This window comes from Acomys russatus, chromosome 23 (assembly GCF_903995435.1).
Source record: "Acomys russatus chromosome 23, mAcoRus1.1, whole genome shotgun sequence".
Lineage (NCBI taxonomy): Eukaryota > Metazoa > Chordata > Mammalia > Rodentia > Muridae > Acomys > Acomys russatus.
In genome coordinates, this window is record NC_067159.1 from 43,376,125 (window position 1) to 43,381,430 (window position 5,306).

The 5,306-nt window shown below is 37.6% G+C and overlaps 1 non-coding gene across 1 annotated transcript; it reads left to right on the plus strand.

Moving 5' to 3' along the window:
- The first annotated feature begins 4,890 nt into the window (after nt 1-4,890).
- On the plus strand, nt 4,891-5,029 carry LOC127206794 (small nucleolar RNA SNORA67). The gene has a single exon (XR_007832885.1). It is a non-coding gene; the product is annotated as a small nucleolar RNA SNORA67 (small nucleolar RNA).
- The last annotated feature ends 277 nt before the right edge of the window (nt 5,030-5,306 follow it).

The following is a 5,306-nucleotide window of genomic DNA, read 5'->3' on the forward strand; positions in this document are numbered from 1 at the left end:
ATGGGGGGTAACACACATAAGGTTCTTACACACTGGCCATTCCAGGGTTACATGAGGGGGGGGGTAACACACACAGGGTTCTTACATACCGGTCATTCCCAGGGTAACATGGAGAAGTGTTTTCTTATTCCAAATAATTTCAGAAAGAGGTAGTATGAAATTTATGAAAGCATGAATAATTTGAAATGTTTAAGGTTCTGTGTATAAGAATGCAATTTGTCAAGAGTTCCGAAGGAAACTGTATGATTACCCTGACACTGAACGCTTGGATGGTAAAAAGTCTAAACAGGTTGAATAGCATCACATGTACAAATAAGCCTTTCTTCAGTTTCAGCGATGGTTTCATTAAAATGCTCTTTTATAGGAAGAAGGAAAAGTCATAAATAAAGCACAGGGAAAATGACTACTAACGTTTTCCCATCTTAAATGAAGTCACCACCAGAGAGCTATAAATGTTTCTTTTGTACTTTTCCAAGTGTGGCTCAGAATGTTTACGACTGGAAAAATTCATTTCCAAATGCTTTTATGTATTTGCTTTGCCATATGCTTGAAATGGTGTTTCAAACCAGCTCCCTGGATACATAAGTAAGCTTATAACAGTACTTATTTCCAAAGGAATCCTGAAGAAACACAAGAAAAATAGCAATAATGAAACAATTTAAGTGTGCTGTCCAAATGTACAGAGATTTCAAAGAATCAAATGTTTGGCTTATTTCCTTGACATAAAATCACAGGAATAATTTATTTATAAAAGTGTAGCAGAAGACTGGCATGGTGGCTCAGTGGGGAAAAAATGCTTAACACCAGGTATGATCTACGCTCAACCCTCAGTACCCATAAGCTAGAAGGAGTGGTTCAACTCTCACAAGCTGTCCTCTGGCCTCTACAGGTACAGCTTATACAAATATAAAACATTTACATTGAAGGCATTAGTTATAAGGCATCTACTTTTGTAGGGATAGAATATATATTTTCATGCTTACATTTTTATTGTAACTGATTTTTGAAACCTTTTGGGGACCATTGCTGTAATCAATGGGATTAGCTATTTGTTACTGGAGTTTTAAGCAAAATAGTATTGGTATTTAGAAAGATTAATTAACTGAAATTCACAGGATAGATTGGAAGGAGTAAGACTGTAAGTAGAAAGAACAGTTTCTTTCCTTCTTTCTTTCTTTTTCTTTTTTGAGATAGGGTTTCTCTGTGTAACAGAGGCCCTGGCTGTCCTGGACTCTTTGTAGATCAGGCTGGCCTTGAACTCACAGAGGTCTGCTTCCTGAGTGCTGAGATTAAAGTCATGTGCCACCACCACCACCCTGCCTGAAAGAAAAGTTTCTAATGATGTAATTTAATGTTCAGGACAGGATACTCTTTCTATGTCCTCAGGTACAGAGTACTGGAAATTGTTACCAAATTCTCCAGAAGTCTAATTACCTAATTCAATCGCAATTGTCAGTTATGAAATACCAATTTTTTCTTATCAAGCGTGAAAAAAATTAACTGGACTTCATAATCATTATTCTACATAGTCAATCAACTGTCTTAGCATAACTTTTAAGAACTGCATACCAGGAGACTATAAATAGTATATTTTAATAAACTGAAATTAACTTTACTTTCAGACTACAGTTGCTGCGGTTTTCATAATGTGGTCTAGAATAAAAGATTAAAATTTCTACAGGCAGCTTAGACTGATAATGAGTTTGTTTCCATGTTGTATATTTTGCAAAATTAGTATTTTAAACCATTTATCTTAAGGAGAGTCAAGCCAAAAGATGGGGACAAATTTACATTTACCTTCCTGATGTTACAGTTAAGGAAATAAATACATGTTCAACATCCCATTCCTGGGTCTCCCTGCACACTGTCATTATCATGTTCTTTTTCTCAGAGACATGCTCTCAAGAAGCATCACTTTTCATGACTTTCATCATCACAGTTTTCAGAAGCCTCAGGCTTTGACAAATAATAGTGAGCAGAGGTGTGCAGCCATGAGAAGGCTCAACTGGAAAAAGCATTGCGGTACAAGTGTGACCACTTGTCCTTCATCCTGCAGCCCACCTGCCACCCTCTAAGGTGGTAAGCAACTCCTGAAACTTGTCCTCTGGCCACCACACATGTATCTTAATGCCTGTTCCCACACACACATGTCACAACACACACAACAATAGTGTATGACATTGGATTTTAAAGAGAAAAGAAAGATGCTAATGGAAGAGTATGGGATTGATTTGCATGAATGATAAAATATAAGGGAGAGTGTGTTTGGCAGGATGGTCCAGTAGTTAAAGTACTTGTTGCTCTCAAAGAGGACCTGACTTGCTTCCCAGGACCCACGTCAGGTGCTCACAACTGCTTATAACTCCATCTCTCAGGGATCTGGCACTATCTTCTGGCTCTTCCCTAATGCTAGTGCGCTCTCTCTCTCTCTCTCTCTCTCTCTCTCTCTCTCTCTCTCTCTCTCTCTCTCTCTCTCTCTCTCTCTCTGTCTCTCTCTCTCTGCCTCTCTCTCTCTCTCTCTCTCTCTCTCTCTCTCTCTCTCTCTCTCGTAAAAGAAAAAGGATATGAAAGAGGCCAGTATAGGAGGAAAAGAGGTCTGCTAGTCTCAGCCCCAAACTACATATTCCTTTGCTCAATATATTTGTTAGACAAACAATGATCTTCATGAGTTAGAAAAAGCAGATCAAAAACATGTTCAAAAGTGGTGATATTCATAATATAGGAATGCAATTATTATAGATAAATAAAATAGCACCAGACTCAGGGACCTTGGTGTAGAGAACTTTTGGTGTAATACAATCCTGCCAGGCTTCTAGGGTAGGCCCTACACCCAAAGAAGTCAGTTTTCTCCTTGCTTTATAAAGAAGATTCTATTATGCAATGAGGAATAAGATATTTTCCCAAGCTTTGCTGTTACTGTTTCCCATAACCAGCTAACCACATGCTATGCCACTGGCTTATCTGTATGTGTTAGAGCTCTTGTCTTTTCTCTGAGTTTCTTTTGTACCTTCTGCTGCTGAGGTTCCCACCTCCTTTACATTGACAAGGCTGTCAACAAACAAGAAGGTACAGAATGTCCATACACCATTTAATGAAGCACCAAAGAAAAGTCATGAAAGAAAATTTTTTTCCAGATCAGTATTATACCTTAGTTGTTTTTTCTTTCTCCAGGAATATTTTACTAGGTATGTGTGTGTGTGTGTGTGTGTGTGTGTGTGTATGCCTAGTAAATATATATACAATATATATATATATATATATACATATATATATATATATATATATACACACACATATATACATATATATACACAAGATATATATAGAGATCTTGAGGAAACTCTAAATTAGACATTACTCACAAAAAAATCACAAAATTGAGGAAAAGTATATAAAAACTATGGACTAGGAATTGAGGGTGAACATTACTTCACAAATTCCAATTGGACTTTAGGTAACTTCAAAAATCAAAACAAAAGACGAGCATGGTGGTGCATGTCTTTAGCACTTGACCAGCACTTGAAGAGGCAGGTGAATCCATGTGAGTTTGAGGCAAGGCCAGCCTGATCTACAAAGAGAGTTACAGGACAGCCTTACACAGAGAAACCCTGTCTCAAAAAAGCAAAAACAAAAACAAAAACAACAACAAAACAAAAATTTTTAGAGCCTGTTTTGGGCTTATAATCCTTATTTCATCTTCCTTTCCAGAAACTCCATTACATTTTCTTTTATCTAATTTATTATTCAATTTACTTCAAACTTACTCCAAATAACTAGAGAATTATGCATAATTAGTATATAAAGTTTCCATAAGTGTATACCTTGTAGAGTGTGTACTAAGTTTAAATACAGCCCTTTTCTCAAACATTCATCACATCTTTACACTGGAAACTTCAAAGATTCTTTCTTTTAGATTTTGGAAACATATAGTACCTGTTTGTAATCTATAGTCAAACTACTGCATAATAGCATACCAGGAGTTCGTTCTCCTAGCTCTAACTTAATACACAGATCAACCTCTCTCAAACCTATCTACTTCCTCTCACTCACCCTGCCCCAGCTTACCACCATGATACAGTCAAGTTTATGGCATGAGTATTTTTTCTAGATAACATATGTGAGTCATATCACACAGTAGGTGCTCTTCACACAGTAGGTGCTCTTTCTTGCCTGGCTTATTTCACTTAGCATAATATCACCATCTCCATTCATATTGTTTCAAATGATCAATACAGTACCTTGAAGAATCAATGAAAAATCCAGAATAATGAAAATATCAAAATATAAGTAATGATAGGCTCATAGTTTTTACTGTCTTCTTTTGTCTCTGGTTGCAACAAAGCTGAGGTAACCTGCACTGAATGAGCTAATATCTAATGTACTATGTTAGAGTTGGTAGTTGGATCATGTACTGAATTCTGATTACTTTCCATGTTTGTTTCTGCAATGTGTCCAAGTTTCTTTAGAAGACCTTGGCCTGAAAACTGGGGATAGAGAAGAGCAGGAAGAAGAAGACTTCACCGTGAGTTAGAGGAAAGGAGAAGCACGTGGCCAGAGTAGATGGAGATTTGGTCCAGATGATGATAATTAGCAAGTATTTGGGATTATGGATGGGAGGTAGCTTGATAGAAATCATTAGAAGCAGATGCCATGGGATTGGGGCAGGTATACCTGCCCCAATATGGGATGCTGTTTAGGGGATTAATATCTGCAATGCCCCAGGTTAACTAAGTCTATTTTAAAATAGAGCAGGTGTCCATGTCTTGATTGATTATAGGTCTGGTAATAATAATTATAGGCCTGGTAATAAACATTACCAGGCCATACTGATAAATTAACCACAACATATTGGCACCCAACTAAATTCAAGTACCCACACCCTTAAAAGTCATACTTTGAGTCCCCTCTCCAAGGGGTTGACTGTGCCCTTTTTAGGAACGTAGCAGCTTGTAGGAAAATTGGGCATACCCGAGACTCTGTTGAACAAGGGATACTTGTTTCCTTGGCCTGCCTTTGGCTGCCTACATGTACAAAAATATCACACTTGGTCATAGCTTGGTGGGGAGAATAGGTCTCAGAGAGATAACCCAAGCTTAAAATCAACTATGGGCAAACAGGAGACAAACTAAACAGACTTAGCAATACAGAGCTGACTGCTTCTGGAATGGTTCCTTAACAAATGCTGGTTTATTTTGTTTTGGTTTTGTTTTTCTGAAAACTTTTCGAGGTTCAAAAGGCACACATGCTAGCTTAACACACATGTGTCCATGGGCCAGAGCATTTCACAGGCACTGCTCCCAGCTGCC